General features: G+C 39.0%; 1 long non-coding RNA gene across 1 annotated transcript; it reads right to left on the bottom strand.

Moving 5' to 3' along the window:
- Positions 1-592: 592 nt before the first annotated feature.
- LOC128795055 (uncharacterized) lies at positions 593-21,330 on the bottom strand. The gene is made up of 6 exons (XR_008433386.1): positions 20,315-21,330; positions 15,245-15,367; positions 14,305-14,383; positions 6,767-6,851; positions 5,844-5,967; positions 593-4,382 (listed from the first exon to the last, which is right to left on the bottom strand). It is a non-coding gene; the product is annotated as an uncharacterized LOC128795055 (long non-coding RNA).
- Positions 21,331-22,291: the final 961 nt, after the last annotated feature.

The following is a 22,291-nucleotide window of genomic DNA, read 5'->3' as shown; positions in this document are numbered from 1 at the left end:
GGACTTGTAGTACATATAAGCTAGGGAAAATCTACCAAACCACGCTAAAATATCCTGCAGAACAACTGATTGTGAAACATTACTTCTACTTTCAGGAAGAAATTTTAATGGTTGACTTTTAACTGAATAATGGGTTTTATTTTAAAATACATCACATTCATTAGTTAGCAGTAAGGGAGCCTCATGAACCCTAGAGCCTGGCTCATAACAATAAGTAAAAAAATAACAGTAGGATTTCTATGTACTATTCTTCTAATTGCCATGGGCTCCTCCTGTTTCTAGATAGCCATTATTTATTGAGTTGAGAGGTAAATGATTATGAAGGCACAAAACCACACTTGACATGGGGGGTTTTTTGTAAGATTTTTTTTTTTCTCTCTCTTTCTCTTTGTTTCTGCCAGAAAATACAGGTAATTCAGGCAATTTTCAGACTATGCATTTTCATTCCTCTTCTTCATTACCTAGCTTTTCTAGATTAACAGAGAGACTCTTCTAACCTTGTAACAAAAAAAAAAAAAAAAAACAAAAAAACTCAAAACCAAAACACTTTTGCATAAGAATAGAATCTTATTTTATTATTTTAATTCTGGGATTCATTTTCCCTTTTCTGCTGTGTTTTTTATAATAGTACCCTGCAAGTGAGAAAAATGAGAGACTAAAGAAGATGCAACAAGTTCTATAAAACACTGAAATTGAAGTATTGAAGCTACAGATTCCCTCCAGCTGGAACCACAGCAGATATATGTTCATGGTGACTAATTCTGTACCACTGCAGATTCTGGATGCAGAAATGGGTTCTTCTGAAATCTGAAATCTCTGAGTTAGTGAAGGTCTATTTTTTTTTTTCCTTTAAAAATCTTCCATTTGTGAAGATGGCTAATGATCTCCTCTGGGACTATTCCTTCTTAAGCTTACTCAAAGTAGGAGGACAGAATCTGATGCTTCTGGTATTAATGAATCAACTTCTCTCATAAATAAATAAGATGGAAGAATCTGAGTATTCATTCAGCCTTAAATAAAAGTTTTGCAACAATAACAGTTACCCCTTGAGTTGTATAACACTTTATGCTTCTCCAGCAGAGTGGGAATTACATTCTTAAGAGAAGAACAGGTCTGTTCTAGAAAGAAAGATTAAGCACATGGACAAACCCTTCTATTTACAGTAGTTTCCATTTTTCCTTAGACTACAAAGTTAAATTACTAACACTTTCATTTGCAGTCTAATCAATGAAATGATACAACCAGTACCAAGATGTTATTCAGAGAAAGGCAAAATTTTAGTTACAGGATACTACAAAAAGAAAAAAAAAAAAAGTAGTATGCATACAGATTGAGTAAAAAAAATCTCATAGTGTAGCCAAGTAGGCAAATTTTACTCTGGGTTGCATTCACACAGGAGCTGACAAAGATGTGGGAGGTAATTATTCCTTCTACTGATCCCAGTAAGATGAAAAACATTTTTCTCCCTTCCGTTGCTATAAAATGTTATTGTAAAGAAGATGATGATAAGTAATTCTTCAGTGCCAATGGGATAAGAACAAACATAAATTAGCTTAAATTATACTAAAATTATCTCACTGGATATAAGAGAAAACTTATTTTTGGCTGTTAAAGCACTGAAATTGTGCTCCTATGGAAGTCATGAAGTATCCTTCACCAGAGGTTTTTAGGATTGGTTAGACAAAAAGCTCTCAGAATGATCTTAGTGTAGGTCATTGACCAGCTTAGTTCCAAAGGACTGAAGCACATGGCTTTCCAAGCTTCTGTATTTCTGCTCTTCTGTGAATCTGACTGAGTTACCACCAGCTGGATCTCTTCTTGTTGCACTTCCCATTTGCATAAATTTCTTTCTTGCTGTACAAACTTCATGTTTGCAATACTGTGAGTGTATAGGAATTCAGAGAACTTCCTGTTATTTGAGTAATCTTCTCACTGTTGAATTTGTGGGGACAAATTTTCAGAGTCCCTCCCTAATTTCATGCACCAAGTCTGAAAAGTTAAAGCCAAAGTAAGCAGCAACCTAGAGCCCTAATGTCCGGTGCCACTTCTGACTCTTCCCTGTCTCCTGGCTGTGCTCCTATTGACAAAACCAGCAGCTTTCTGCTGCCAGATATCCCATCTCTTCCTTTGGCAGCAGAATCAAAAAAAAAAAAAAAAAAAACCTGTGCTATTTTCAAAATTTCTCTTGTAATACAATCATGACAGAGTATGAAACTGCCAGTTAAACTCCTCAAGTCATGTGGCAAAGATTCTTAGATTTCTTTAGATGTACACAGTGGCTCCTCCTGGCACCATTTCCCATGGTCAGAGGGGTGCCTGCAAGGGCCTCCTCCCAGGCTGCCTCACACAGCAAGGGAGGGACAGCCCCACACATCTGCCCTATCTCACAACATATGCCTGACTGTGGAGGTGCAGGCGTTGACAGCTCAGAGCAATCTGTGGTAGTTCCAGGGAGAGGTGACACCAGGGATGCTCTGCCTTGCACACAATCCCTGGCATGTCACTGCAATGCTGAGCATAAAAAAAGCTTAAGGACTCAGGACCCTCTGTCTGGAAAGGACAATAGAAATTAACTGGGACTTTGGCTTTAGCTAGTTAAGCATTCAGAATGCAACACTTTTCTTTGTCTGATTTTAGAGTTGTCCAAGTCCACAGTCACTTATGTTCTTATTAGCAAAATCTCTAATGTTTTATTTTAAGTATGTTGGAAATGCCTCAGTTTTATCAATATTTCATTCTAAGGAGCCAGATGATGCATAGCTCACTCAGGCTTTGCAGGGGAGGTTCTTTCTATCTCTCTTGCTCAACTCAGAAGCAGTTTAGACCACTTCTATTAGAAAAGGGACTGCACAAAATATAGAGGCTGCTGGTAGTTACAGTACCTCAGATCTATGACCTAATGACCTGTAATGGTTTAAGCATTCACAGAAGGGGGAACAAGGCCCCCAGTACATTTTCTAAGAGAGTACCTGATAGTAGACTGGAGGGGAATTCTCTCAACTTCCAGTTTCCAGGGAATAATTAAATATTTATTAGGTCAGAGCAAGAAAAGGAGAGTAATATGTGAACACTAAGGGGCTAAGCCATAGGTTTCTTGTGGAAGAGAGTACTTCTTTTCAAATATTTAAATTTTGAATTGGAAGAGAGTGCAGAAAGTGAGATTCTTCTCTTCTCCCAGATGAAAATCATAAGAAAACAGTGAGCTATAGTGACATGTTCATTCATGCCGTTTTTTCTAGGGCACAGTGAATATTTAATAAATCTACAAGAATCACTATAGCTTCCACAACAGTGACTGAAGAGAATCCTTTCCGCCTGAGTACCATTGGTAAAGTAATTTGGGTGTGGAAAACATAGATTCAACCTCCTACAGCACATGAATGAATCTATTCTAGTTGTACATTTTTGCATAAATACCCAGGCAAGTCCACCATTGGAATAGAGCCACTGTTTAGGCCATACTTGGTGAGAAGGTCTGGCAGAAGGGACTCACATCCAGGTGAAATCTGGTGGTTTGAAACCAATACCAGAGTAGGGGACTCCACACAGGCAAGAGATGTGATCTATATCTCACCAATTTCTGTTGGCTAACATGTGCCACCTGTCCAGCTAGATTTGGGGATATCATATGTCTAGAGCCTACATTTTTCCATGTATTGCATGTAAAGCAATGCATGGAGTTTCTAGCAACTCAGGATTGAGGTATCGGTACCTGACAACTGGGTCTTTTAATAGAGAGTGAAAACTTCCTTGTAAACCCAGGTCTGGAATTTGCATTTTCAGTCTGCATTGCAAATGACTGTATTTCAGGAAGGAAAGACAGAATAATCATTGCTATTTTATACTGTTGCTAAGAAGTCAAGCTTTCTGGACATCTTCCAGAGGTGAATGTTAGCTCAGTGGGCCAGCTGCCAAGAAAACTCTGCTTCTTGCACCTCCAGGTTTTAGTCTTGTGATTCATGATGTTGCTGTTCCAATGGATGGAGCTGTCATGAGATATTATGGCCAGACTGTCCTTCAGGTACCATGAATCCAGGGGGCCTGCAATCTTCAATGGGAGCTGGTATTTAAAATCCAGTAAAATAGGAGTTAGACACCAAGGAAGTACCAGGTGAGCCCTCTCAGTGGATGCTATATGCAACTGAATGGTTAATCATTCAAGGTGGTGACTTCAGGGTTATATATAGAAGACTTTTCTCAACAGTTGCAAAATGGTGTGGCCACAAATGGACCACAAGTCCACACTGGAGGTGACTGTCTGCAATCATGCACATGAAATGAACTCTTTCCTCACTGTGAGTCTTTGAGTATTTAGACAAATAGCTAAATAATTTCACTGTTTATTCAGCTTTTCAGAAGAGAGAAACAGGTCCTTGTTAAAACTAAAGAAAAAAAAAAAAAGGAAAGAAAAATTTTTTTTTAAAAGACTGTTTAGAAAATGAGCTTGAACAAAACATTTCAGCTCCTCACAACTGTGAGTGGTTCAGTTCCATGTGAAGATATTGTATCAAAGAGATGAATATTTAACTGTTCCTCTACCATGCCATATTTGACTCCTCTCCTGAGTTTGAGAAGCAGTCGGCATCAGCAGGGTGAATCATCCGTGCTGCACACAGCCCTGCTTGGCAAACTGCAAACAGCGATCCCCTGGGACTCTGCTCCAGTTTGCACATTTATCCCCACTGGAGGCCCTAGCTAAAATAAGGAACTCCACATCTGCAATGTGCATTTATGCTGCTTCCTGACAAAATAAGTGTAGACGGACATAAAATAATCTTTGTGAGGTGGAAGGCAGGATGTTTGGGGAATGGGGGTATCTGAAGAATCTTTAAAACTTTCTGAAGTCTGGTAAAGAGCATGGGGTAAAAGAGTGGTCAGCAGAGAAGTTTATTTGGAAACTTGTTGGAGTCTTTGCAGGAAACACAAAGGGGTTTATATATTTGGAGTCAAAGGTTATATTAAAGTTGAGCCTACTCTAGCAGTGTTTATTTCTCACTTCTAATTTGGGTAGTTTACTCAGTTCTCATGTATGTCAAATAAGAAAGTTTATCCACACTTCATTTTTTGTTATTCAATTGTTTGAAGAGTCACTAACTTTTCACTGTTTCTTTCTTAAGGATATAGAACTTATCCCATGACTAGAAGCTGACATTCTAGGAGTTTAGTAGTATAAAATATGCCAGCTACTGAGTGAGGTAACTGTAGTGAAAAATATGGTTTCTAAGCGGTTGTGGAGCAGTGTGCAGCTAAATCCGGCAAAGAAGTGAATGCTTGCATTTTCCATTGATGTCAGCTCTCAGGACATCGTCTTGTAAATGGGAAGCTGACTGAAGAAGTATTGCAGTCTGACAGTGAGTGGGTAGATTTAAAATAGATTAAGAATTAACAACATAAGAAAACACATAGCCTGAAAGGATGATGGTTTTAATGCATCTTGATACTTTGCAGTGTATTCAGAGTAAGCGTATTGGGTGTTTTTGCAACATTTATAACATTTATAACAAAAATGCTCTGCTTCATTAATCCTACACCCCAGAATTATTTTAATTGTGCTGTTAGGCAGGTAATTTTGAGGGGCTTTTGCCTTTTAAAAGTCCTAATGAATGGATAATCAGTGCAAGCCCATCTCTAATCACTCTTCCATGACTATCTGAGATGCCCTATCATCACATCCCCCCTTTCCTATCACCACATATCCTGTGGGTACAGGCCTTCCTGTACCTAAAGGGTATGTGGTGATAGGAAAGAGGGGGTGACTTCAAACTGAAAGAGGGTAGGTTTAGATTAGATATTAGAAAGAAATAGGGTAGGTTTAGATTAGATATTAGGAAGAAATTCTTTACTGTGGAATGGTGAGGCACTGGAACAGGGTGCCCAGAGAAGGTGTGAGAGCCCCCTCCCTGGAAGTGTTCAACACCACGTTGGATGGCATCGTGAGTAATCTGGTCTAGAGGAAGGTGCCTGTGCCTGTGAAAGGAGAGTTAGAACTGGGTGATTTTAAGGTCTCTTCCAACCCAAACTATTCTATGATTCCTTGATCTAGAGACATGGAATGATATTAATTCTGTTGCTTCCAAGGGTGTCTTACTGAATAACTTTATTCTCTTCTTGACAAGTTGCTTTCAATACCCCCTATAACTGAAGACACTGCACTTTGAATTGCCAACTCTATCTAAAATCACATTATATTTTTGCTGTTATGCAGAATCAGTTCATTCACTAAGAAAAAGTCACCTTGAAATGCTCTGAATGTCCTTGATTCCCTCAAATGTGCATTTGATTCCCTCGTTCAGTGATTATTGCTTGTAATAACATCAAGGGAAATACACAAGAAGACAAAAAGTGTTAATGATGGCTCACAAGAGGAGGTTTCCAACAGCAATTTGATCAAAAGGATCCAAGTCAGATCCCATTTAAGATCAGGAATAAATTGTGGAGCTCTTTTTAGCTATTCCATCTTGTGACTCACTGTGCAAAGCAGTGCTGCTTCTAAGATCTTTCTGTTTCACCCAGCAATAGAACTAGCTCAGGAAGTGAAGAGCAGCAGGATGCAGGGAATTAACAGCTATGTAAAATCTCACATTTTATGAAACTTTTAAAAATAATAAATTGAAGCACTTAAAAACCAAAAATTTCACTTTTGTAATTTTTATTTTTTTAAAGAGGCTTCTGGTTTTCCTTAATTTCTTATCCAAATGAAATTCACTGCAGGAAATAAAGCCATTTTTCAGTTTGTTGTGGGTTGACAAAAAATGTGCTTACTTACTCAGTGCTTTGCCTTAGTTCTCCTTTTCTTTCATTCTGTAGAGGACTCAGACATTTCATTCCCCAAAGGAAGGATTCTGGATCAGCTGGGACAAGATGTTTTCATGGAAATATTCAAATATGCAATTATTATCTGATATGTCCTCACATGTTCTTAAAGCTCATTAAGTCATATGACACTCTGTTCTCCTGTGGAAAAGCCAGCCTACAATCTTCCCTTTCCCTGTTTCATGGGAGATTCTAAAAAGTGGTCTGAGTGTAATGTTAGTTCAGCTGGTTAGAGCAGAACAATAATACCAGGGTTGTGGGTTTGACCCCCATATGGGCCATTCACTTAATGGTTGGACTCAATGATCCTTGTGGATCCCTTCCAAGTCAGAATATTCTGTGAAATCTGTGTGGGTGAGTGGGTGGCTCTACCCAAGCAGAGGGGTACATTGTTGTTTCTGAAAGCCCCATGACTTCCTGTAAGCAGAGTCTTTAGGTTTTTTCATCAGTGCTGATGACTTTTCAAACCAACTGCTAAGGGCATGGGAGCAGGAAATTCCTAAATGTCAGAAATCAAGCAGTACAGGCAGAACAGGAATCTTCTCTTGAAAATAAGGCAAAAAAGAAAGGTGCATGCCTAGTTGACATGGGAAGAATACAGAGAGATTGCTTGCCACTGTAAGGAGAAAATTCATGTGGCCAGAGCTCAGCTGGAGATAAAACTTGGTCAGAAATGTGGGGGACAATAGAAACATATTTTTCAAATATATTAATGGCAAAAGGCAGTATAAAAACATCAGCCCATTACAGGTTGAGGATGGTCACCTCAAAAACAGGAATATAGACAAAGCAGAGGTGTTTAACTTATTCTTTATCTCTGCCTTCAACAGACCAAAGGGGTTCCAGTGCCCTGACCTGGAGGACCATGACTGCAAAAATTATCAACTCCCTGTCAATCCTGAAGCTGCTGCTCCAGCTGGATCCTTACAAATCCATGGGGCCTGATGGCATTTGTCTGAGAATCCTCAGAGAGCTGGCTGACATCATTACAAAACCACTCTTGATGATTTTTGAGTGGTCTTGGGAATTCAGTCTCCCTTCAGTACTTGGTAAAGTTATGAAGAAGATTATTCTGGGAGGTATTAAAATACACCTGAAAGAGAATGCAATCTTTGGCCACAACCAGCACAGCTTCATTAAAGGACAATCCTGCTTGTCAAACCTTTTTTCCTTTTATGATAGGGTAATCAATTTGGTTGATTAAGGGAAGCCCATTGATGTGATCTGTTTGGATTTCAGTACAGCTTTTGATACTGTCTCTCATAAAATTCTTCTGGATGAAATTTCCAGCTGACAGCTGGATAAACACATCATGCAATAGGTGAGCAACAAGCTTGCAGGTCAGGCACAAAAGGTTACAGGGAATGGGGTGACATCAGACTGGGGACCTGTCACTGGGGGGTTTCACAGGGCTCCACCTTAGGCCCTGTGCTCTTTAACATCTTCTTAAATGACCTGTATGCAGGACTGGAAGGGCTGGAAGGGACACTGAGCAAGTTTACAGATACAAAACTGGGAGGAGCTGTTGACTCCCTCAAAGGCAGGGAGGCCCTGCAGAGAGACCTCGATAAATCAAAGGGCTGGGACATCACCAATCATATGAAGTTAAACAAGGGAAAGCGACAGATTCTGCACCTGGGATGGGGCAACTCTGGATGTACAGGCAGAGTGGGGAATGAGGTGCTGGAAAGCAGTGCAGGGGAAAGGGACCTGGGGGTCCTGGTCAGTGGAAAGTTGAAAGTGAGTCAGCAGAGCCCTGGCAGCCAGGAGGGCCAGCCCTGTCATGGGGGCATCAAGCACAGCAACTGGTCAGGTCCTTGAAAGGAACAAATTTTCAGAATCCCTGAAACCTTTGTCTTTATGTGAGAGCAGGAGGGAGAAGAGGCTCCTGGAAGTCAGCTGCATGTGTATGTGTGCATCTCTCTTTATTGTGAAAAGTGTGCACCTATTCCTATTCCCAGAAACATAGGATTGAACAACTTTCTGACCCTTTTACCTACAAATTCAGAAAAAAAATCTGCCTCTTGTGTATTACTAACAGGAATCCCTCATGTCATTCTTCCCCAAATTTCAAACCTTAGGAATGTTCTGTCAGTGTAATTGCTTTCTTTATGTCTTTGTACTGTAAAAGTGAAAGGAGAATGGCCAAGACAGAAAGTCTGGGCTTGTCTTTCTGAATTCCTCAAGAAGGGAAGCCAGACTTGCAACTATGCTTTACCAATGATATATTGTATTCTTTGTTCCATTTTACTGCTTAAAAAGATGGCCACTGAGTCTACAATTTTTTTTCAAAATACATAATTCAAAGTCAAGACCATATAAACTGAAGATATATTAAAATTAGGTGGCCTAATCTAAACATTAGTTTTCGAAATATTCCATGCTTTAGTCTCTGATTTGAGTCTTCTGGTTTGTACAACAGATAACACAAAATGCAATTGATCACATTGATTATCACTAGATTCTTAAACCCAAGAGTATTTCTGCCACAGGACTGACAACCACCAAGAAATTTCAAAAAGAAAACTTTTCCAAGCAAATGTTATACAGATATCTCATAAAAGACTATCCATCCAGAAGGATATTCCCATGTTGTCAACAAACTTTGAGCTAGGAGTTATTATCCAGACTGCATAGACAACACATTAACTAGGAAAACTAATTTAGATGGGTTTGCACCACTAGTTCCTGACAGATGTATGATAACAGAACTCTTTATAAACCCTCTTATTAACCTCTTCATGAAGCTAGTGATAGTATTCCAGTATATATTTATCTTATTTCACATGACCTCTCTTTTAAGATTTTTTTTCAAGACCAAAAAAATCCCACAAGAACTCAGGGAAATGTGTTTGAAAAGTAGTTTCTAGTCTTGTTTCTTAAGTGCACTTCTAAATTCCACTGGATACAGACAGATATGAGCAGAATATCTTTTTGTTTGTTTGTAAAATGTCCATGGAGATATGCACAGTGAATGTAACACAACAGCAAGGCCACAGTGGTGTTATTCTGCTGAAAGAATTGACTTGGAGTTCTAAGTGGCTATCAGGAAAACATCTGATTAAAAGTACTTGTAAAAGTTTCTTTTACAATGGAAATATTTTTCAGTTTCTACTGAAGAAGAAATAATATATCTCCAGCAATGCTTGTCGAAAAGTTCTTACTATGAAGCTGCACAGGCCTAGAAGCAAATAAAAATCTGTGGCTTGGCTTACAGAGCCACACAAAGCAAAAGAATGTACAAGGCACGCTTTTCCCCTCTGTATTGCCTGTGCCTCTGGGAGGAGACAGCCCAACGTGAAAGAGGCTTCTTAGGAGATGTGTTCAAAAGGAGCAAGAATACTATTGACCCTTGAGTGCAGTCATCCCCATTACCCCATGGCCAAGCTGAAGTGGCTATTATATACACTGGCCTAGGGAAAAAAATTACCTCAGATGGCTCAGTAATACTGGGATTCTGTAATCATGTCCATAATCTACATGATGTTCCCAGAGGTGAGTACAGTGGCTCAGAAGTTACAGATTTGGAAGGGGCTGTGCAAGTGATAGAGAAGGGGCCTGGTACTGGGGCAGTGGCTCAGCAGGGAAGAACAATGACAGGTCTGCACTGAGAGGCTGGAGAGTGAATGTCCTCCAGTGTGGATATTCCTACTCTACACCTGATGCTCTTCCTGTTGGAAAGCCCACCAACTTCCAGTGGGTTAGGCATGACCTACAGATTGGTTTACTACTCCACCTTGAAGGTGAGCTTTCTGGTCATTAAAAACATGTTTTTAGTAGAGTGTAAGATCAGATAGAGTGGGGAAGTTTGTCTGTGTTAGACGGTCTGCCTTGAGGTTGTTCACACAATGGAAGAGCACTTAAAGGAGATAGCCCACATGAGAATTCACCTTCTCCATTAATTCTCAGTGACCTATCTCTGTATTAGAGGTGCTCCTCAATGAAACTGATTATCAAAGAGGATTTTTGGAAAAAAAAAGTTTATTTGGTCTTCTTCTGAAACATAAAGCCGTTTTTGTCTTGGAAATCCCTATTAATTGCTTATCCTAAACATACATGCCTCTCTCAGGGACACCAGTCCCCTTACCCGTATTAGACTGTGAACTTTCTTTAACCCAGCCATTCCCATTCACTAAAATGTCTCTTTGACCTGAGCTGTAAAGCCGTTGACCTTCCCACCTCCAGCTCCCTCATTCATTTGCACTTCTTCCAAGATATCTACATGACACAGGCCATCTTTATGGGTGAACATAAAGAGCAGTCAGACATAAGTACCTAATAACAATGCCTATGTTTTAAAAGCCCTCAATGTCTGAAAAGTATCATTATAGCTTGTGTAATATATGACATTGCAGAGCACCTCTGACTCTCCAAATGAGGAGGCTTACAGGGAACTGGGACAGCCATTCTCATCTCTGGATAGGTGAAAACTTTGGAGTGAAGACATATGCAGAATTGTGACAAATATTCCTCCTAAAGAAGCTAACTTACAAAAACCAGAATGTAGGCAAAGCATCATCTGTACCTGTATTCTGAAAGCTTTGTCCCTTGGTACAATAAAGAAGCCCAAGAGACTATAATTAGATTTAGTTTCCTCACAGTGTCTCCAGATGGAGAGGTATGGACACAGTGCAAACCTGTCTTCTGAGCAGGAGGCACATCTTGCAGTTTTATGTCTTGACAAGCTTAATGGACCTCTAATACTCCCTGCTGCTTTTGGAAAGACTTTTGGAAAGGGATTTATTGCTTCACTGCCATATAATCCTTGGACAAACACTACTTCTAAAAAAAAATCTCAAAATGTCTGTTTTGTGAGTGAAATACACTTGCTTGGCACAGATATAAATAGCGGGAAATACACAATAGGAGAGAAGACACTACTTAAGTACATTTTATTTTGAGCAATAACAAATTATTTGCTATCAGCCACCATAAAACATGTATGTTTCATATGTCCTACACAGAAAAAAAACTATGGCATGAAATAGGCCAATAAATAGCATTAGTTCTTCTTTTGGCATCTGATATTTGGTGCCACCATATATCGATCCTGAATGCTGAGATTTGTTTCCTTCATCTAATATTACCATGATTCCCCACAGCTGGTTTTGTAGAATATGAGAGATCTTAATGCAGTGGCTGCTTGCATTTGTCCTGCCAGGCTTGCTGCAATGGAATCATTATACATCTCATTAAATAGTCAAGGTCAAACCAGCAGCTAAGATCTCTTGTATGTGGTTCTCTGTGGGTGGCTAAATAAATAAAGATTTCAATAAATATTTGATGTCTTCTGAGAGATGAGAAGTAGCTTTCTTTGTTCTTACGGAAGGTCCTTGGTTAGTACCGATTTTTAAGAGAACAGTCAGCCTGTAATATATGTTGAAAGGCAATTTTCTTGGATCCTGAAGCCAAAATATTGGCAGACCTTCATGTAAGGATAATGTCTTTGTTCATATGATTTATAGTTCCTGATGCATGAATTCAGCTGGCATGGCTGAGCATCAGTTCCTGTTAGAGCTTGTATCTAAGTAGCACAGATATCCTGTTAGAGTTTGAATCTGAGTAATAAATGCAAAGAGCAGCAGACCTCTCTCCAATTAAAATCCTTCAAAGACACTTTCATGCTCATGACATTCCTCTTCTGTCCTCTAGGGTCCCTAGAGGACCGACCAATCAGTTATTTGTGAAATCTCTTGAGGGAATTCTCAGATAGCAGACATGGGAAACTCATCTCTTTGCAGCCAGTGACACATTTTTCTCTGAGTAGAAGCCACTGTGGCCATGCCTGAGGAGTGATTCTGCCTGGAGTTTTGTCGTATATTAAGGTTCTTTGTTGTTATATTTCCCAGAAGGATTGTTGGGTGACAAAAACCTGGAGCTATTTGGGACTGTCTGGATGTAGGTGTTGAATCAATCATGGGTCAAGGAAGTGAACTGTCAGTAACAGAGTGACCTGGATTTTTTTCATGGGGTGTTCCTCCATTCTTCCCCAAAATGCTTTGTCAATTCTCACTGAGTCTCGGTGATCTCAGAAATCAGCACGTTTTGACCATGTCAAAGCATGGCCTTAGTCCAGGATCTGGATCAGAGAATAGTTTAGCTTATATTGTGTGATCAGTTGTACAACAAAGCTGTCAGACATCTGCTTCTGTTCTGCCTGATAGCCAGTGGAAAGCCGTGGCTCATACTGTGCATGTGAGAGGCTCAGGTAGAATAAATCTGGCAAGTAAATAACCTCTCTTTCACCCTTCCCAACCCCTAGAGACAATGGCTGTAGAGAATCTGTTCACTGGTAGATTAGCTCAAGATAGCTGTCTTTAGGATGTAAATATTCTGCATTTCAAAACAGGACAAAAGAACTTAATTTGATTGTGAGGCTGAACTTTGTAGAGACTGCCTGAAAAAGATAATAGGCTTCCCGAGATCAATAAAAATAATTAAAACTCGGGACTGGGACCCCAAAAGCATAACTCATGATGTAAAACACATGATACAATTTCAAAATATCTGAGTCATATTTATGAATATTTATGAATGCCTATACATCAGGATTCTAAAAAAAAAAAAAAAATTAATGAGCAACACTAGAAAAACTTGTACTTATTTAATACCCTTTCTCTTTGTTTAAGCTGAAATCTGTAGGGCTGTTCATTTCTTTCCCTGATTATTACATTTCTAGAAGTAAAACAGTAGAATTTTGTACTGATTTACGTAAGATTTATAATTTTATGCTAAGCAACTGTAGACAGGATAGGCATGTACATCTTCTTTATGTGCTAAGTCAAAGAAGAAAAGTTGCATTGACAGTATCACGAAACATAGGTATGCAGTAATTGTCAGTTTTGGTAAAAGAATAGAATACTATGAGTGTCATTCTCTTGAAAATTGCAATACCATTTTTGTTTCATTCTGAAGCTGAATTAAATCCCTGTCATTAAAACACTGCAGCGCTCTCTTTCCCTCCTGTGACTAGCAGAAGTTTTTGACTCCAACAAACCATGGAGTCAGTGTCTCAGTCCCCACTCTGGCATATCCCATATTCACTTCTGAAAATATTGCGTGTCTGTACCTCCATCTGGCAAAACCAGAATGAAATATTAGCACAATCAAACAAATAGGTACTTCCAGAATGTCACAGATAACTGTATCCCAGGAAATTCGCAGTAACCCATCAAATGATACTTTTGTTTATAACCAGACCAAAAGGGTCCAAGTGTTTTGTATTCATTCATTTTGCTCAAAATCAGACAATCTTCTTTGTTTGAAGCATCCAGTGAACTTTTTTTTTTTTTTCTTAAAACAGGTGAAAGCATTATGATCATTACAGAGCTGATCACCCAGACTGATAAAATGTCCCACATATTTAACCACCATATAATGGTTTCTGATTTGGAATTTTACTTGCAAAAATATTGACAGAGAAAAAGAGAAACTAATAAACTAAGTTTCATTTACTGCTACATTTTGCTACTGTGAGTAAAGCTGCTGTACCTTAAGATAGTTAGTCAGGTCTCATCCTCATGGCTGTGGTTTCTAGAGTTACTAGTTCGAAAAATCATTTTCACCAGTGCTGCATGGGCAAGATAAATAGAGAAGAACACAGGCAAATTCAGGCTGGTTGACTTTGTTTTACTTGGTAGGGCACTGATTTTGGGGTTTCGGGTTATTTCTGTAGCACAATGAAGCAAATCCTTGGTGATATACCTGAGATTTTTTTATGATTTCTGTAGTAATACATTCCTGAAAATTGCCTCTAGACTCCATGTCCCAGAGATTGAGTGAATTGAAGTTGCTTCACCGCCTCCCTGGTGTGTAGGTTGGAAGAAAACCTGTCTGCAAAAAGGAGGCTGAATCACAAGTAGTACCAGGCAGCCTGCAACAGACCTTTAAAAACGAGACGTCTTGTACCGTTTGCCAAAGAGTGGGGAAAGTGTGAAGATGACTGAGATGATTCAAAGCCCTTTTAAAAGCCCTCACATGCCTCATCATGTTCAGTTTTACAGAGAGTAATTTACTCCCACCACAATATTTTGCTACATTCAGATGAAAACCTGGAAACTGGTGTTAAGTTAGTGTAGTACTAGTGGAATGTACTAGACCTCATCTTCGAGAGCTTTGCTCTCTGTGGGGTCTGAATGGGATTCTGGGGGGAAAGGGCCGTGTAATTAATTGATTTTATGTTTATTGCAAGAAAGGAGGAGCTAAACCTCTCTTCCTGTTCATACAGGGTGAGGACATGAGCCTATTTACTCTAATGAATTCCTGATTGGAATCTCAGGCCCTATCCCATCTCAGACCACCATAGACCTGAATTAATGTTGAATACTATTATAGATATTGGTCTACAGTGATAATAAAGAGACTGCAAGACAGTAAGATGAGGGGAGAAAGGGGGTTTTACTGTTTGTATCAAGTAATATTTTTTTCTTACCTTAATCTTTTTATATTTTTGTTGGATTTAAGTTAGCAAATTTCAGCGTAGGCTGCAAGACTTCACTGCTCTTGACCAAATTCCAGGGCAGCAGTTATTCCAGCTCATGCATTTTCTAAAAGACTAAGAACCACAGAAAAAAAAAAAAAAAGTTACTTGCAATACTGAATTACCAATTTTGTTATCAGCTCAACACAGTGGGCAATGTACTGCTATGTGGTTTTAGAAGAGATTTACTACTTGAGTTTATGGCTACCTTTTAAAAATTGATAGCATATTAACTTCATTTGTGTCTTCATTTTTGATTTTGGGGATAAATACCTTCAAGTAGTGGGAAACTGTTGAAAGTTAGTGTCCTGATAATGTTTTGTCTTTATGGCCAAAAAGAATAATCTCAGTGTAGAAAAATTCCTGTCAGTTACCATGAGAAAGCAATGCTATTACTGACATCTCTTTTTCTCTAGTTTGCTTCTCTGTGCATGGTTTGCTGTATTCAAGAGCTTTCATGGTACAGCTGACATATTTAGACATTTCTAGTTGTTTCTCTCTAATGTATGCTGCTTTTTATTGCTTTCTGTGTGGTGATGATGAAACTATGGCCTAGCCCATAATAAATCCAGGTGAGGAACATTAAACTAAAAAGAAAAAAGACATAAGATGCATATTATCCCTTTAAAATTTATAAATGCCAAGCTTTCTTCAACATGTGTTTAAAGATGAACATTTAAAATATTTTTGGCATAAGAAACTGATTGACACTGTAATAGAGTCCAAATCAGAACAAGCCATTCAATTTGAATAGATAAAATATGACAGAGTTTTTATTGGGTGTTGTAAATCTGTTGAAAAATGCTTGCGTTTTATCTAAATAGAGTTTTATCCAAATAGACTTGTGACATTTCATTTCTGTGAAACTAAACAAAGGGCACAAAACCAGAAGACTTGCTGGTGCACAGTTACAGCTGCTGGTGTCCATAGTGTGCAGCACTTATCAGAGGCCACGGTTGCTTTAGTTTCAGGGTCTGTCTTGCTATAAGTAATTACAAAGTCAACCATCATCTTCTTGCACAGCACCTCATTTTGTGCCTGTTCTGGTCACCCTAGGACAGTGCCATACAACGAGAGAAGTGTTTCTTGTGCTTACACCATCTGAGTGATGTTTATCTCATGGTTATTTTGCCATCAGTGAACTTTCCACAGATATTCTCTATCCAGAGCAACTAACAACAAAATCTCAGGTAAATATACTCCTACTTGTCATTCCCTTGGGAAACAGGCTTGAACTACCTGCAATATAAATGTTTCTCCCCCTTTTTTTCTTGATGCTGTGGTTGAAGGAGGAAGTTTAGGTAAGTTATCTGGATGTAAGCCTCACAGATGACCAGAGAAAACAGGTGGAAAAAAGCACAGCAAAAAATATTGTCAGACATTGTTGATAGCACAGCTTCTATCAGAACACCAGAAGGATTCAGAGTAGTCACAGAGCCACAGACATAAAATGGATTTGAAGGTGTTTGAATTTCCAGGACCACATTTTAAAGCTCAAACTCACAGAAGGCCACTAATAGCTCTCTGTGAAGAAACTCTGTGGCACAGGTTTAGTTTATGGTCATGAGAAAAAGCCTAGCTTTTATGTTTAAAAAGCCCCTGCAGAACTGGGGGAAGGGCTAAATAAAGGACCTTTGATTGAGACATGGGAACAGAGGTAGACAGGCTCTAATTTGGTCGTAGCATTTTTATCTAGTGAAATTCCATTGCTACAAAACCCCATGGTATGCCAGTTTTTGCTGTTAAATCTATTTTTATTAACATGGAAAATGAAATAATTTCAAGGCTCTGGAGTAATCTGCCCAGTGTTTCACATACACGTGCAATATTTTCAGTTTTGCTGAAAGAAAAATACTATGTGCTTATCTGGAACATTTTCTTGCCTAGCTCCATCCTGCAGTGATTAATTACTGTTGCATTTCAGTCCCTTGGAACAGAGGATTAATAACAGAAATACTGCAGAGTGTGCCATGTTATTCAACTCTGCACATCCAGACTGGGCTTGTTGCAGCAGGTTTTGCATACATCTTGAAATGCCTTGCAAGAGCTGAAGCTGTTGAGGATATTTTCAACCTTATAAGTCTGCGGAAGTCTTGCGTCACAGTCTTCACAAGGCTGCAGGAGGAATTTGAGCACAGGCTGCATGACTGGTGGTGCCACTGTCTAACCCAGATTCCCCTGACTGCTTCAAAGGGCTGAGAGCCCTCATTCTCTCAAGCATGTCTTTATTGCTCTTCCAATCAGTGGATCATTTCTTACTGCTGGGAAGTAAAAATAATCTCGTTAGTTAATGTATGAACCTTGGGCTTTTTTCTGATTGTACGGAGGATGACTTTGTAGATCACTTTTATTTCTGTGTTTGCTTTTATTTTATCCATTGTAAAATGCATGTAATAGTTCAAAATGCTTTGCTTTTAGCCACCCCGCTGTTCAAAGCACTACAGAAATTCAGTTGGACACGAAACCAGAAAACCATGGGAGAAACCTACTCTGCTAACCACAAGAAAGGAACCAGTGACTATAACTCAGCCACTCAGTAGGTTATCACTATATTATTTTGGTAGCAACTTTTTCTTGTCAGATTGTGACTCCTATTTCACAGTGCCCTGGTTATCCCCGGCTCTTGTATTTTTAAGACATGTATTTTTAAGACATGGAACACAAAATGGGAATCTACACTCAGAGCACGTGGCAGTCTAGACCACTGTGGTGTGGTCCTAGCTAGGGAAGGAGGTAAGTGATGGAGGCTGTGGGAATTGAGAAAGTGAGGCTTGTATGACACCTGAAGTAAGGTGCAGGGAGGCAATCATCAGTGGTACCTGCTGAATGAATTCTGCACATACATTTCAGTGACTGAAGGACCAAGGCATTCAGAAAGGCCTGAAAAGTGTGGTGATTATCTGTCTCCTGAACACAACACCTCCCTGCTGGAACCTTGGCATACATAGCTTTGGATGTGCCTCAGCAAGTTTTCCTTGCTGAAGCAAAAGGAGCATGCTGAAGGGTTTTTAGACTTCAGGAAGGATTTGATGGTGGACAGCTTGATGGTGTCGCTGCAGGTTGTCCTTATCAATATAGTTTTTCCCTTTTGCAATGTTGTCAACATTCACAAATCATTTATTTTTGAAAAATAATATATCTAAGAACCACCTCTTAAAAGTAAATTGTCATTCTTCCCTATTTTATTCTTCCCTATTTTATTTTATCTTAATATTTATTTTATCTTAAATAAAATATTCTTAGGATTAAAAAGAATGATGTTCTAATCTTCTTTTTATATTTGATCCATTTTCTTTGTTTACATTTACCTTTATGTTTTCATCACTCAGACCAATATAGGTCAAAATCCTCTTACTGATCTCTGTGAATACACATTAATAATACTGGGACTCCATGGAGGCATAAATATCTGTCTGCCTACACTGCACTGCAGAAATATCAGGTTTAGTCCATTTTCCTTTTTCTTTCATTATTTCTAGCTTCTGCTTCTGCTTTCATGGTATCATAAATTTTAACAAAATGCTAGATCTTAGCTGGCAGAATAAACAGACAAGAAATTATGAAACTAGATGGAAGAAGTGTAATAACTATTTTAAAAACCCATAATTAGCTAGGTCACAAGATAGGCATAGAGCATGTACCTAATTCTGTCAACACCCTGCTACCATAAAGTTAGGCTCTTGAAGTTCTTCCTGAATCATTCATTAAATGCAATTAGACTTGCTGTCTTACCTAATCAAGCTTGCAGGCACTGAATTTCCTAAGAGTCTGGTGTCATTAGCTCTTCAGTCCCAGGAATGCAATGACTAGGAGTGATGGCTGCCTATGTCAAACCTACTTTTTTCTTGACTCCCTATCCCTCTTGGGCAATTAGTTTCATTTGAGCCCTTGAAACATCTTTTAATAAAGCTTTTTTTCAACCCTAGTGGGAATCTCCAGTTTCTTTAAGCAACCATAAGCAAATCTGTGGTGCCTGAAATACATAGTACGTTTTACTGGAGCAGACATATGACCCAGTTTTTCCCTGTTATGAATAGGGAACACTTCAAAAGGTACAGTTTTGATCAAAGTGCAAAGGGTTGAAATCAAAGATAAAGCGACTACTTCCTAAGTACAAAATGTTTGATTGGCTTGATGAGGATTATTTGTTTTGGGTAATAATTGCTATATTACTTTTCTATTTCATATCCACTCTAAGAAAAATGGTCTCTGAACGACAAAAATAAACACTTTTTCAAAGGTTTCTATTACTGAGAACATAACATGCTGAAAGAGGGCAGACTTTTCCTTCTCATGAATTGGGATTGACATTTATCACGCAGTCAGATATATTGCAGTTGTTAGATATGAGGCCTAAGGTCTAAAAAACTATTATTCATATAATTTGTTATTATCATATAACTTTATTTAACGCAGTATGGTGATTGATGACAAACCAGGTCAATTACTCTGACATTTTTCCTCCAAATGAAACTAATCTCAATCCTCCACAAGTTTAGATTTTTTTTTCCTGTTTCTATTTTTCTTTCTGAAAGGCAAAGATACTTTCACAGTCCCCTCTCCTTAACCTAGATAGCTGCTCCGTTGCAATATCCTTTGAGAAATAGTAACAGATTTTCAAATGGGAATCATCTGACACTTCCATTTACCTGGAGACTTCACAAGGATTAGATAACTAGATGGGAATAGAATTTTACTCAACAGAAATTAGGAGCTGGATCCTGCAAGTCACTTATAGCAATGCTCAGATTCTTCACATGAACAGTCACAACAGCCTAGCTCACACCCATTCCTCCATCCTATCCCCTTTCCACTATTCCTCAGGATACATCCCTAAAATGAAACTGAAAGGAACAGGACACCTGACCTTTCAAGTATGCAGCCTCCTACCTCTACTACTCATGGAAGAAGAATGGCCCTTCCTGTGTAATGTGTGTGGGAAACCAATTAAACTTTGATTAATGGATAGGATTACTCATGTAAGTGATTAATCACATCAGAGTTTTCATGATCAGGCCTTACCTTTAGTGTTTCTTCCCCCATACACTTGATGATGTGACAAGTTCTTCTCCAGGGAGAGAGAACCTTAGGAAATGCAGAACAGAAGGTGACATTTAAGAACTCATAGCAGGGGAATTTTACTCATTCTGGGACTAGTGCATTTTGTATCTGTAGGCATTATCATTAATTGAACACTTGTTTATGTCTCTAAAAATGATTTAAAATACTTTGATTTCAAAATGCAGTCTGGATATGACTTCTATCACTAGTCAGAAAGTATTTAAGAGGGCCTGATGCACTTCTACAGAGAGTAGGAGGAAATTATGTTTACCACCCTCTTTTAAGCTGATCTGCAAAATGCTGTACTTTTAAATGTCTCCCAGGAACAGATTTAGAGTGAGGATGGTATATTTTCAAGCCTTGTTTTTCTCTTTTGTTCCAGCCAAATGCTCTTTTGTTTTCTTTACTATTTCTACCTTCCTTCTTGAAGCATGATTATTAACCACTAAAACAATCAAAACATGTGCTCAGTGCAAGTATCTAGAAGCATTTAGATATTGATTTTGATTCAAGGAATATATTATTTAAGACTGTCATTTGAGAATAAAATAATTAGACTATTTATAGTAACTTCTGATATAACTTCTTATACTGCTAATAAAGTGGTGAAGAGATGCACCATCCAAATTAGAGTACCCTGCATCACCTGATGTATCAGCCTATTAAATATGCTCAAGTTCCTTTTCTTGAATCAAGCTCAAGTCAGCTGATTGAAGAGGGTTTTAAGCAAAGAGGAAGCTCTTCCCTGACCTTTGAGTAATTCCAACAAAGTATTTTGCTGCTACACAGTTTTGCAAACCCAGGATCATTTGATATCCTTCCTCCTTTGCTTTGGAAAGGGTTCTCCATTTCTCTGCTTAGGTGCACTGGACTCCTGAAGGCCCAGCTGTGGAGCAGAAAGGCAGAGAATATCCCATGAGTCATTACACCAGCCTGCTTTTTCCTCTGTAAGGTAGGGTGGCACAGGATGAGCAAAGAGGATCCTTCAATGGTCAAGGGCTCCAGTTTTTACACTGATGAACCCTGCAGGTGAGGGTCCTTACACTTTGGGCTTCCCAAGACAGAAGGAGAGCAATACTTTGCAGCAAATTTTCCATGTCTTTGACCACTGATTATTATTACAAGCCTCATTACACCCTATTCCTTAGGAAAACAGTGTAGTTAATATGCACCTGTTACTTGTTTATTGCACATGGTATCAATGCATTTCTTCGTTCTTTCAGAGTGTGAGTTCACACTGACCAAAAAAAGAGCAGTGACTGCCTCTATATGTACATAGAATACCTCACAACATGCAAGATTATAAAGACAAGGCTTATGTATTGCCTTTTTCCAAATGACCTGAGGGTATCTTTTTACTGTTTAATACACTGGAGTACACTGACTTCCTCACTGGACAAAACTGACTAATCAGGGATTAGGAGCAGCACAGCAACTCCATGTTAGCACCAAGTCTGCTGAGCATCTGGGTCCATCAGGCCAGGCAACAGAGCTCTGTTGCTTTGAGCTCTGAACAAGTGAGCATTCTGGAGAGCTCCTTGTTAGGGTGAATGTCAGAATCACTGCACTGTAACCCACACTGGGCTGGGGATGTACCCAAACCAAATGGCTTTGGTTGGCAGCTTGGATAAAAAACAAGAGTGAAATGTGGTCTAAAATTAGTTAGGGATCCCTGAAAAGTTTTGTGCATCTGCCTTTAGGGTGTTGGTGGCTGGGGAGCCTCATGGCCTGAGTGAACCATTGACAGCATCAATGCAGCACAGCTGTTTACCATCATACAGAAAGAGGAAGTGCACAGCAGTGAAATGTCCAGTTCCCAAATAGACTTAAAATATACCAAATACTCAGTGTAAGCAACTGTCACCAAGTGCTGCATGAATGTATGGGGTGCTGTGGTTTGGAAGAGGAAGTGGTGGATGTTAGAGGGTCCATGGGAGC

This window comes from Vidua chalybeata, chromosome 1, assembly GCF_026979565.1.
Source record: "Vidua chalybeata isolate OUT-0048 chromosome 1, bVidCha1 merged haplotype, whole genome shotgun sequence".
Classification (NCBI taxonomy): Eukaryota; Metazoa; Chordata; class Aves; order Passeriformes; family Viduidae; genus Vidua; species Vidua chalybeata.
Note: the sequence above shows the minus strand (reverse complement) of the source record. Positions and strands in the feature narration are given on the sequence as shown.